Consider the following 13,991-nt stretch of genomic DNA (forward strand, 5'->3'; position numbering starts at 1 on the left):
ATCCATATGATACATGGAGGATTTGTGGGAGGAGGAATCTCCAAATCATCTCGCAAATGACATCTTAAAGAAGTATATCATGTCAAGGGAGGAGAAGATGCACCCGACATCCCCACTATCACTTTTACTAAAGAGGACGCAGCTGGCATTATCTCAGGACATGACGATCCCATGATATCACTATCATATTGGCCAACGCTAATCTCCACTGCACACTAGTAGACCAGGGAAGCTCGGCTGACATCTTGTTCAAAACCGCCTTCGACAACTCAGCCTAGAGAAAAAAGAACTCAGAGCATATCCGAACAGCCTATTCGGGCTGGAGACACCCCAATCCAACCACTCGGATACATCTCACTGTACACAACCTTTGGAAAAGGAAACAGGTCAAGGACACTCAACATAGACTACATCGTGGTCAACGTGAGTTCAGCCTACAATGCCCTAATAGGTTGGACAACGTTAAATCAGCTCGGCGCAGTAGTCTCGACTCCACATTTGTGCATGAAGTTCCCAACCACAGAAGGGATAGCTACGATAAAAGCAGACCAGAAGACGGCGCGCCGCTGTTACAACGAAAGTCTAAACCTTAGAGGCAGAGGAGAAGAATTCCACACCATTGAACTCGGAGGAGTTCGAGGGCGGGAAGAACTTCGTCCACAACCCGAAGGCGAAATAGAAAAAGTCCATATCGGAGATGTCACAGATAAAACAACCAATATCGGCACAATCCTAAAAGGAGACGTAAAAGAGTCACTCATATAGTTCTTAAGAGATAATGTCGACCTCTTCATATGGAAGGCCACAGACATGCCAGGCATAGACCCCAAGATGATGTGCCACAAGCTGGCAGTATACCCAGGATCTCGACCAGTACAGCAGAGACGTAAAAAGCTCGGGCCAAAACGATCCCAAGCTGTGGAAGAACAGGTACAAGCTCTAATTGAGGCAGGATTCATAAGGGAAGTCAAGTACCCATTATGGCTAGCTAACGTCGCCTTGGTGAAAAAATCAAATGGGAAGTGGCGGATGTGCACCGACTACACTGATCTCAAAAAAGCTTGCCCAAAAGATCCTTATCCACTCCCAAATATCGACGCTCTGGTAGATGCCTCCTCCGGATACAAATACCTCTCATTTATGCACGCTTATTTGGGATATAATCAAATCCCAATGTACCCCACCTGATCAAGAAAAAACCTCATTCTTAACCCCAAAAGCAAACTACTGCTATGTCGTCATGCCATTTGGACTCAAAAATGCAGGGGCCACTTATCAAAGATTAATGAATAAAGACTTCGCAAACCACATTGGGAAAGTTGTGGAAGTCTACGTGGACAACATGTTGGTAAAGACACAAAGTGAGGAGTCGTTACTGTCCGACCTCGCCCAAGTATTCAACACTATAAGAAAGCATGGTATGCGACTTAACCCTGCAAAATGCACCTTTGCAGTAGAAGCTGGCAAATTCTTAGGTTTTATGCTCACAGAAAGAGGAATCGAGGCAAACCCGGATAAATGCCGGGCTATACTTGACATGAAGAGTCTGACCTGTGTCAAAGAGGTACAACAACTCAACGGAAGATTGGAAGCCTTGTCCAGATTTCTAATTGGATCAGCAATAGGATCTCTCCCTTTCTACGCCACTCTAAGGAAGGGAAAGAGGTATGAATGGACAACAGAGTGCGAGCAGGCCTTCCAAGATTTTAAAAGGTTCTTGGGACAACCACCTATTCTAACTCGGCCACGGGAAGAAGAGCCACTTATATTGTACCTCGCAGTAGGCAATCGGGCAGTAGCCTCAGCACTAGTCCGAGAGGACGACAGTGGACAACAACCTATATACTTCATCAGCAAAGCACTACAGAAGTCTGATAGCAAGAATTGTGTTGGTTAGGAATTTTTCTTATAGAAAGAAGAATTTCGTTGTAGGCATAGCTCCAAACCCACAAACAACTCTCACATCAAATTAAATTTCGGTTTTGTCACAAGTACAAACCCCAAATAAAAATTAACCGAAGTATTTAAACTCCGGGTCGTCTCACAAGGAATTGCAGTGAAGTACTCAATTATTGGCTATGAAGATCAAGGGGGTTTGATTTTTGTAATTTTCAAGAAAATATAAAAGCACAAATTAAATGACAAGAAGGTAAAATAATAAGAGCTAATAAAATGAAGGAAAGAACTCTTGGCTAGACATAGGTAAATTGAGATCACCATCCTTGCCAACAAACCATACATTGACAATTATGAGAAGCCAACCTATTAGGTCTACTTCCAAAAGCTTTAAGTACGTAATATCTACTCCTAAGCTTGAAGTAAGTCAAATAGGTTTGATCACATCAACCCATAAGTCCCGACCTATCTACTAATTAGATTAGTAGTGGGTTAGTGTCAATGGATATCAAATTGATCACCAAGGGTTCTCAAATCACTAAATCATTGAGACCCAATGACTCAAGGTCACCCAATTCCCTTAGCCTAGGCCAAGAGTAAGGAAAACTACTCAAAAACTAGTGTAAATATTTTATCAAATACCTAGAGTGCAATAAAAGTAAGCATCATAAATTGCAAGAATCAATAAAATCTATCAACTACCAATTGCAAGGAAGGTAAGATCACAACTCAAATCAACCATAAAAGAACATCAAAGCTTAAATTGCATTAAAGAAAAGATCCAAATCCAACATGAGTTCATCATCACAAAGGAGAGAAAAAAGGGAAATTAATACTACAAATCATGAGAATGAAAGAGTAGAAGCAAGAATTCATAAAAGAAACAAGATGAAAACATATAATTGAACCTAAATCTAGAAGAGATTAACCTAACCTAATTCTAGAGAGAAGAGGGAGCTTCTCTCTCTAGAAACTAACCTACATGATGCCAAAACTACAAAACAATTGCTTCCTCCTTGCCCAAGCTTGAATTCAGCATGAAATAGCATCAGAAATGAGTTGGATTGGGCCCAAAATGAGTTACAAATTGCTGGCCACGATTTCACTTTAGTGAACCACGTGCTCCATTGGTACGCATGTGTACAGTGTGTGTGCGCGCCCTTATACGTCAGACAACTATGGCAAATTTTATATAATTTCGAAGCCCCAGATGTTAGCTTTCCAACGCAACTAGAACCGCCTCATTTGGACCTCTGTAGCTTAAGTTATGGTCGATTGAGTGCGAAGAGGTCAGGCTTGACAACTTTACGGTTCCTTCATCTCTTCATGAGTTCTCCCACTTTTAATGCTTTTCTCCTCACATCTTAGGTCTATTTATTAGTATATATAGAACAAGAATCACCCTTGTTTAGGACTTTTGCACACTTGAACCTTTTTCATTATCTTTTCTGTAAATTATGAGCGGCTAAACCTCCTATGTTAAGGATAGGAGCTCTGCTCTTTCCTATGGATTAATATTATTACTTTTCTACTTTAATATATATTTGATTCCATTCTATGGTATATTTTTGTTCTTCATCTTTATGAATCTGGGGTGGAACGATAGTATGACCCCTTATTCTACATGAGTTCTTACGAGTCCTGACCCAGATAGTATTGAGCTATAGCTTGAGAGTACATCACAGGTTCCAACAAGTTACTTGGGCTAGTTGGAATATGTGACATAAAATCTCATTAGTCAGGGTAATTGAGATCCCTGTGGCATTCAAGGCTAGAATCAAAGAGCATCATTCTCCGATCCGAAAGATCTGATATTGTCTGTGGCGTTTTGAGTAGGATCATCAGAGATTGAATCACATGAACTTCACCTTCTTCCAGATTAAACTATCACGACTGGTGTTTGGTTTGGATAGAGGAGATTAATGACCACGACCCATGGCTTAATCACTTACATCCTTGCCATTGAATGAATCACTCCTCGTTAAAGTAGTCAATAAGAAGTATTAATCCGGAAGAATAAGCATCTCCGAGGCCTTAACTACTTCCATACTATTGTTTCTACATCAATTCTTTATTGTCTTCGTTTTTGTTTTGTTTACCTGTCTACAACAACAACAATCAACTTTCTATTCGCCTGACTAAGATCTACAGGATAACCATAGCTTGCTCAGTCCAACAATCCTCGTGGGATTCGACCCTCACTCACTTGACGTATTACTTAGACGACCCGGTGCACTTGCCGGTTCAGTTGTGGGGAATTCTAATTTCCCGCACCAAATTCCCAGTATATCAGAAGGTTTCTAAGCAAATAGATCTCTGTTACCTTTTAGGAAATTCTGAAGTTCCGACTTTGAAGGGTAGGATAAATCCTTATTGATCATGGTGTATTTTTCTGGTATGTCACTAATCTGAAACTTCTCTAGATTCTCGTTTGGTTCCGGCCTCAGCTTCTCTTGAATTTGGGAGTCAGATCAACTAAAAATATTCCAGTGGAATCCTTGGCTTTATCTCTTAAATTCAAACTTGTCTTATTTCATTTTAGGGCTGACACCCGATCTTTCCGAATAGTTGCTATCTGAGACTCAGAGGTTAAAAAAACTTGATGACAGAGAACTTGGTTGATATGAAGGCACAGAGGTCATTCAAAGTCTTCCTTCCTAGGATAACATTGTATAGATCAGACATCGGCACCTTCCCCTAAAGTAAACAATAGATCGATTGTGCTATCAAGGTTGATGTAGTGGTCTCCTAATCCCACTACCCCGGAAAGGTGCAGCTTCAGGTGTTGATCCCTTAAACCCAAGGCGTCAAAAGAGTTCCTAAAAAATAAGTTAGAATCTGCTCCTGTATCAATTAAGATTCTTTTTACAATACAATTTCCAAGCTTCACAGTGATAACCAAGAACTCGTCATCATCAAAAGTTGTATGTTGGAAATCCTCTTCTGTGAATTGCACAGATGGGATGCTAGTAATCTTTAGAACATTTGAGTTTGCCACTTTAACATCTTTTTTTATTGTACTCTTGGATTTTGATTTTGATAATCCATTCTTATCGACGACCACATTTACTACGACTTGGGCAGTCTCCTCCGGGACTTCTATAGTCATCGTGTTCCTAGGATTCCTTACTTCCCGATCTTCATCCTCAGTCTGCCATCTAGGAGGCCTGATGGAATGAAAAAACTTGGGAAATTTTCCATCTTGGATTGCTTGTTCCAAAGCATCCTTCAAATCAATACAATCTTTGGTTCTGTGCCTATAAGACTTATGATAGTCATAATACTGTGACTTATTCAATGAAGCTCTTGGACGAATCTGTCTCGCTTTTGGGAGAATGCCTCTATGACACACTTGCTGATATACTTCAGATATGGATCCACCAAAGGAGTATAAGTAGGGAACTTCCCAACTCGAGGAATGGAAGGTTTTGAAAATGAGGGTTGCCCTGACCCTCCAACCTTGCTTGGTGACAGGGCCGGATTGTTTCTTTTTATTAAAACCACCTTCAAAACATCTTCATCGCACATGTATTCTAAAGCTATTTGGTGGATCTCTTCCATGGATTTTACATCCTTAGAAGTTAGGTGTCTTCTGAAGTCTCCTTCTAATAATTTTGCAATCAAACAAAGACAAACGACTTCAGGAGTTCGTGTGTTTATTTCCAACAAGGCTTTGTTGAAGCGGTCTAAATAATCTCAAATGCTCTCCTTAGATTGTTGCTCAATACCAAGCAATGAAATCGGATGCCTAGTGATGCATGAGCATCATTAGTACCTTTTTTGTTGATTTGTATGGTGTTTTGTTGATTTTCTAGAGAATTTTTGTGAATTATACCCTAGTCGATGCTACTTTGAGTTGTTGTGGTGTTTTTGTGATTTCAGGTAGCATTGGATGAAGAATTGACAAAATTCATGAAGAAGGGAAGCAAGAGAAGCCTCAAATTCTTCTCTACCACCTTGGCCCTAAACGCCACATCACCGGCGTTTAGCGCTAGACTATGGAAAGCTCCCATTCATCTCTGCCAAGGTGGCACTAAACGCTACTTCACCGGCATTTAGCGCTAGGGCCGGGGACGTGCATGTAATTCACTGGATGGGTGGCATTAAATGGCACATCTAGCTTGGGTCCTTCTTGTGATAAAGTGTGCCAAAAAACTTAGTTTTGATATTAGCAAATGAGGAAATAGATCCGGAGGGGACTGTATTAAACGATGCCATAGTCGGGCCTAACAAGGTCATCGGAAAAGCATTACATCGGATAGATTCCTGTACAACCTCCAAATTCATCCGAGCTTCAAAAGCATCTATGTGCTCCTAAGGATTCAACTTCCCATCATACTTCAAGTCGGTTGGCTTGTCAAAGTGTTTTGGTAAGCAGACTTGGAGAACATGGGATGTAAATAGGGTTTGACCCATTATGACATGTTCCCAGGATTCCCTGTGCTTTTAGGACTCGGACACCTTTGCGGAGTCTGTCGCCTTTTAGATTAGGCGGATTGAGATTCATCTCTTCCCCTTCTCTCATGTTCTCGAGATTTGGCATTACGTCGAGGCGACCTCTTTTGACGCTGTGGCAAGTGGGAGTCCCATTGACGAGTGCGATTTGCACCGATTTGGATTTTCACACTTAAGATAACTTCCGTTGCAAGTATAGACCAAACTGGCAATTTAAATCCCAAACATCAAAGTTTAAAATTTCTAATTAACTGAGAGTAATGAAACCTCGGGTCGTCTTTCCTAGGAACTAATGCCAAGAGTGCACACAATTTTAGTTGTGAAGAGCCAAAGGAGTGTTTTCAATAATAAGGAAGCAATAAAAATAAAGAGATAAAAGAACTAGACAAAAATTGCAATTAATAAAGCAATAAAGGAATAAAAGAACTATGTATGTAATATGGACAAGTAATGCTATAAAGTGATGAAAAATTAGTTCAAAACATAAATGAAACCTTGACTTGGGATGAGTTATGGAATCCCTTCCTTGCCATAACCACAACTATGATAATTATCATGAGTTAATCTCGCCTAGTTAACCCCAACCATCGAGGAGTAAGTCAAGCAAGCATAATTGACCTTAATCCATAAGTTCTAACCAACTTACCAAACTAGTTGATAAAACGCTAGCTTTAATAGAAACAAGAATCAACTAACTTCCCAAGAATTACCACTAAATGTTGGACATTATGACTCTAGTAATCCATAAACTCAATTCCCAAGCCAAGGGGTGGAAATCTACCCCATAACTAAACTTGGCATTTCATCAAACACTTAGAGGGCATTGTTCATACCCTGGGTCGAGATATCCGACCTGGGATGATTGGCGACAAAGCGACTGACCTCTTCAGGTCAGGCTACCCGACCTCTTCTCAAAGAGGTCGGCCAAATCGACAGGAAAGCCCAATAAAGGGCCCAAATAGAGGAACACGACCCAAATCCAAAGGCAACCCAAGCCTATAGAGATAAAGGTGGTTCCCTTAAAGATAAGCTGACTTCACTTAAAATAAGATAAGATAAGATAAGATAACTAACTTATCTTATCAGAAAGGTCAGCCCACACTACTATAAATACACTGGAGCACCTAGGTATAACTCATACTCTGATTCTACTAAAAACCTGTTTAATACCCATGCTAACTTAAGCATCGGAGTCTCTTGCAGGTACCCCCACCCTCCGGTGACCAAGGATCAGCAGTGCAGCCAGCCAACAAGTCGGACACGACAGCTCCGGCTGCCACTCACCAGCCGGACACGTCGGCACCGACCAGTACAGAAGATCTCGACCGAGATCGACCTCCAGTTTCAGGTAACCCTCGGAACATTGGTGCCGTTGCCGGGGAACCTGGAAGTCATCCCACCACCATGGCGGACGACCATGACAACGACCATGATTCAGATCTAGAGGATAGAACACCGCACAAAAACGCGGGTACTACACCAAAAGATACTCCGGAATCCAACGGAGATAAAAACTCATCAAATCCAGGAGTAATAGAAGCACTTCAAGATCGTTTAAAGCAACTTGAAAAAGAAAGCCAGCATCAACGAGAAGTTGGCAAGGATCTACAAATAGAGGTAAGGCGACGTCGAGACTTAGAAGATAAAATCCTACAACTCGAAGCCGATCTCAAAGAAAAGGCCACCCGGACCACCCCTGAGGACAATTCATGCAGAGATCAAGATCCATTCACTAGGGAAATCATGAAAACTAAAATTCTTAAGGACTTCAAACTCCCGGATATGACTTTGTATGATGGCACTACAGATCCCAACCATCACCTCAGCAACTTCAGAAGCAGAATGTACCTCACCGATGCCTCAGACGCTGTTCGCTGCAAAGCTTTTCCAACGACTCTCACGAAGACAGCAATTAGATGGTTCGACAACTTACCTCCTAAGTCCATCTCAAGCTTTGATGACCTAGCCAAAAAGTTCTTGGCCAGATTCTCCATCCAAAAAGACAAGGCCAAGCACGCCCCCAGTCTACTAGGAATTAGGCAAGGAGATCGGGAAAGTCTTCGCAACTACATGGAAAGATTCAACAAAATATGCCTGGATATACAAAGCTTGCCAACAGAGGCTGCCATCATGGGCCTCATTAACGGCTTACGAGAGGGACCTTTCAGCCAATCTATATCAAAGAAATACCCCACATCTCTGGATGAGGTGCAAGAGTGGGTAGAGAAGTACATCAACATGGAAGAAAATTCCCGACTTGGGGAAGCCTCGAAATCCGGTTTCACCTACCGAGATAAAGATAAAGAATCCAAGAAGAAGGAAGATCAAACGGGGGAAAAAATAAAAAAGTATCATAATTACACCCTTCTTCAGGTGTTCCTGGTGGATATTTACAAAGAAGTCTGTAACACAGAAAAGATACCCCCAGCTCGACCACTCAAAGGCAAAAGAGGAGGAGGAAATCGGAACGAATACTGTGAATATCATCGGATCCGAGGACATTCCACCAACGAATGTTTCGATTTAAAAAACATCATAGAAAAATTAGTAAGAGAAGGAAAACTAAATCGGTACCTGGCCACCTGAGATGATGAGCAAAGAAAAAGACAAAGGGATGAAGATGTCGGACGAGCTGAGCGGTCACCTCGTACGCCAGAAAGACATGTCCACATGATACACGGAGGATTTGCAGGAGGAGGAATCTCCAAGTCATCCCGCAAAAGATATCTAAAAGAAGTATATCATGTCGAAGGGAAGGAGGAAGCACCCGACATCCCTGCAATCACATTCACCAAAGAAGACGCATCCGGTGTTATCTCAGGACACGACGATCCCATGGTCATCACCATCATACTGGCAAACGCCAATCTCCACCGCACATTAATAGACCAAGGGAGCTCCGCCGACATCTTATTCAAAGCTACCTTCGACAAGCTCGGCTTAGAAGAAAAGGAGCTTAGAGCATACCCGAACAGCCTGTTCAGACTGGGCGATACCCCAGTACAACCACTGGGATACGTGTCACTACATACAACCTTCGGAAAAGGGAACCAATCCAGAACACTCAAGATAGACTACATCGTGGTCGACGTGAGTTCAGCCTACAATGGCTTAATAGGACGAACAACATTAAATCAACTCGGCACAATAGTCTCGACTCCACATCTATGCATGAAATTTCCAACTACAGAAGGGATAGCTACAATAAAAGCAGATCAAAAGATGGCACGCCGCTGTTATAACGAAAGCCTAAACCTCAGAGGCAGAGGAGAAGAGTTCCATACAATTGAGCTTGGTAGAATTCAGAGACGAGAAGAACTCCGTCCACAACCCGAAGGTGAAGTAGAGAAAGTTCAGATCGGAAACACCCCGGACAAAACAATTAATATTGGCACGATCCTGAAAGGAAATGCAAAAGAATCACTAGTGCAGTTCTTACGAGATAATGTCGATCTCTTTGCATGGAAAGCTATAGACATGCCAGGCATAGACCCCAAGCTAATGTGTCACAAGTTGGCGGTTTATCCAGGATCTCGGCCGGTACAGCAGAAACGAAGAAAACTTAGACCAGAACGATCCCAAGTTGTGGAAGAACAGGTACAAGCACTACTGGAGGCAGGATTCATAAGAGAAGTCAAGTACCCACTATGGCTAGCTAACGTCGTCTTGGTGAAAAAAATCAAATGGGAAATGGCGAATGTGCACCGACTACACCGATCTCAACAAAGCCTGCCCAAAAGATCCTTACCCACTCCCAAGTATCGACGCTCTGGTAGATGCTTCATCCGGATATAGATACCTCTCATTTATGGACGCATACTCTGGATACAACCAAATCCCCATGTATCCACCAGATCAAGAAAAAATCTCGTTTTTAACACCAAAGGCAAATTACTGCTACATTGTGATGCCTTTCGGTCTCAAGAATGCCGGAGCTACTTATCAAAGGCTAATGAATAAAGTCTTTTCAGATCATATCAGAAAAATCATGGAGGTCTACATGGACGACATGTTAATAAAGACACAAAGCGAAGAGACACTATTGTCCGACCTGGTCCAAGTGTTCGACACTATAAGGAAGCATGACATGCGACTCAATCCCGCAAAATGCACCTTTGCAGTAGAAGCAGGAAAATTCTTAGATTTCATGCTCACACAAAGAGGAATTGAAGCAAATCCAGACAAATGTCAGGCGATACTCAACATGAAGAGTCCAACTTGTGTCAAAGAGGTACAACAACTCAACGGGAGATTAGCAGCCTTATCCAGATTCTTAGCAGGATCAGCGATAAGATCTCTCCCCTTCTATGCCACTTTAAGGAAAGGAAAGAAGTTTGAATGGACAAAGGAATGCGAGCAAGCCTTCCAGGATTTCAAAATTTTCCTGGAACGACCACCTATCCTAACTCGACCACGAGAGGAAGAACCACTCGTATTGTACCTTGCGGTAGGAAGTCGGGCAGTTGCATCAGCACTGGTTCAAGAGGATGACAAAGGGCAACAACCTGTATACTTCATTAGAAAATCACTGTAGGGATCCGAGCTAAACTACCAAAAAAATAGAAAAATTCGCCTATACTCTCATACTGACATCTCGACGGCTTCGCCCATACTTCCAGGCTCACACCATCAAGGTTCGAACCGACCAGCCCATAAAAGGGATATTACAGAAAACAGATCTAGCAGGCAGAATTCTACAATGGGCAGTCGAGTTATCCGAGTTCGACCTCCACTATGAAGCTCGGACAGCCATCAAATCACAATACTTGGCCGACTTCGTTGCAGAATTCACAGATACCCTGGAAACCCCCACAGAATGGAATCTCTACGTAGACGGGTCCTCGAATAAGACTGGAAGCGGCGCGGGTGTGATAATAGAAAGCAACCAAGGTACCCAAGTTGAGCTTTCCCTCAAATTTGGGTTCCCGGCCTCAAATAACTAGGCGGAATATGAAGCGTTACTAGCTGGTTTGAAGCTGGCTAAGGAGGTTGAAGCTCAAAAACTCAACATCTTCAGCGATTCACAAGTAGTCACCTCACAAATAACAGGGAGCTACTAAGCCAAATATCCCACCATGAAAAAGTATTTGGATAAAACCAAGGAACAGCTCGGACAACTCGGGGAATACAAGATCTGCCACATACCCCGCGAACAAAATGCCCGAGCTGACGCACTCTCAAAACTAGCCAGCACCAAACCAGGGGGCAACAATAGAAGCCTCATCCAGGAAATGCTACAGAACCCGTCAATCTCGGAAGAGGAAAAAGTCCTAGCCATAACAAGTCAGAATCAAGATTGGATGACCCCCATAATTAATTACCTCAAAACAGAAACACTCCCCACAGATAAAAAGGAGGCAAAGAGGTTAAAACGAGAGGCTCAGTACTCACTATCATAAACAACACCCTATATAAAAGAGGAATTTCAATACCACTATTAAAATGTGTGCTGACCTCCAACACAAGGGAAGTTTTAGAGGAAGTACACAGTGGCATTTGTGGTAATTATCTCGGAGTACAAGCTCTCACCAAAAAAGTACTCCGGGCGGGATTTTATTAGCCAACTCTACAAAAAGAAGCTACAGAGTATGTAAGGACATGCCCACCATGCCAGAAACATGACAACTTTCACATCGCCCCGCCAGAAGAGCTCATCAGCATAACCTCACCTTGGCCATTTGCAAAATGGGAACTTGATCTCCTCGGACCTTTCCCCCAAGGATCAGGACAAGTCAAATTCCTCATAGTAGGGGTATCAACGCTAACATCACATGCCAGCTGTGGCCGGCCATATTTTTCCCATCGTGCCTCTTCTTTGTTATTTCACAAAGTGGATTGAGGCAGAGCCCCTAGCCAACGCCACTGCTCAAAGAAGCCGGAAATTCCTATATAGGAACATTGTCACAAGGTTCGGGGGTTCATATTCCATTACCACGGACAATGGCACCCAATTCACAGATGCAGGCTTCAGAAAGTTAGTAGCCGATCTGAACATAAAACACCAGTTCATCTCCGTCGAACATCCTCAAGCCAATGGACAGGCCGAAGCTGCCAACAAAGTCATATTGACTGGGTTGAAATGGAGACTGCAAGCTGCAAAGGGAGCTTGGGCCGAAGAACTTCCACAAGTCCTATGGGTGTATCAAACAACGCCACATTCCACCACAAACGAATCACCATTTCGACTAGCATACGGAGTAGAGGCAATGATCCCAGTAGAGGTTGAGGAAGGGTCGTCTAGAGTAGTCCACTACAATGAAGAAGCCAATTCTCAACTTCAAAGAAAAGAGCTCGACCTACTTTCGGAAATCCAAGAAAGTGCCCAGATCAGGGAAGAAGCGCTAAAGCGACGAATGGCTTCGAGATATAATCAAAGGGTAGTGCCAAGAGGTTTCGCTGAGAATGATCTCATCCTAATCCGAAATGATATTGGAACAACTCGACCCGGATAAGGAAAGCTAGTAGCAAACTGGAAAGGACCCTACCGAGTCATAGAAAAGTAGCTGGAAAGGGCTACTACAAACTGTCCGAACTCGATGGATGAGAGCTTCCCAGATCATGGCACGCCTGCAACCTAAGAAGGTACTATAGCTAGAGAAGGTAAAAGATCTCGGATGCACTCTTTTTCCTGAAAAGGTTTTTTAATGAGGCACCAAGTCGAGATCCAGAAATTATCTGATTAAAAGGGATGAAAAACTCCCGTATGTATATATTTGCACTTGCTTTTGAATAAAATATATTTTTAGATATTCTACAAATTCTCAAGACGCATTCATCTGAAGCATTCATCGTCCGATTATAAAGCAACAAATCAGCAAAAAGTGAAAAACAGATTCACTGCACGATCACGATAAAGACCAATAGAGATGAAAACGTGATTCATCTAAAGGTCGAACAAACAAAGATAGAAACCACCTTCTACAAATCGGCAAAGATGAACACAGAATAATGCAAGAAGTTATCGAAAGTGATCCGGAAAAAGAACCTGACGAGGTCTTATGGATTGCTAAATAATAACTTAAAGACTGGCCGACGTTAAGAAGTCGGACCGAGTCAACCCAAGTTATCAGCAAATCCCTGGAAAGAGGTCTGGCCAACCCTATAAAAGAGGAATTGCTATAACTTAGAAGAGATCGACCTAACGAAGTCGGTCTCCTACAAAAATAAGTTATATAAGTAATCCCTGAAAGAGACCTGACAAAGGTCCAAGAAAGAGGATTACAAAATAACTTAGAAGAGATCGACATAAAGAAGTCGGTCTCCTACAACGGACAAGTTATAAAAGTAATCCCTGAAAGAGACCTGACAAAGGTCCAAGAAAGAGGATTACAAAAATAACTTAGAAGAGGACAACATGAAGAAGTCGACCTCCTACAAACAAGTTATATAAGTAATCCCTGAAAGAGACCTGACAAAGGTCCAAGAAAGAGGATTACAAAAATAACTTAGAAGAGATCGACATAAAGAAGTCGGTCTCCTACAACGAACAAGTTATATAAGTAATTCCTGAAAGAGACCTGACAAAGGTCCAAGAAAGAGGATTACAAAAATAACTTAGAAGAGAACGACATGAAGAAGTTGACCTCCTAAAAACAAGTTATATAAGTAATCCCTGAAAGAGACCCAACAAAGGTCCAAGA

General features: G+C 42.3%; 1 pseudogene; it reads left to right on the forward strand.

The window, feature by feature from the left end:
• The first annotated feature begins 8,094 nt into the window (after nt 1-8,094).
• LOC148549441 (uncharacterized) lies at nt 8,095-11,430 on the forward strand (annotated as a pseudogene).
• The last annotated feature ends 2,561 nt before the right edge of the window (nt 11,431-13,991 follow it).

This window comes from Arachis ipaensis, chromosome B8, assembly GCF_059453495.1.
Source record: "Arachis ipaensis isolate K30076 ecotype BB chromosome B8, ASM5945349v1, whole genome shotgun sequence".
NCBI classification, from domain to species: domain Eukaryota; kingdom Viridiplantae; phylum Streptophyta; class Magnoliopsida; order Fabales; family Fabaceae; genus Arachis; species Arachis ipaensis.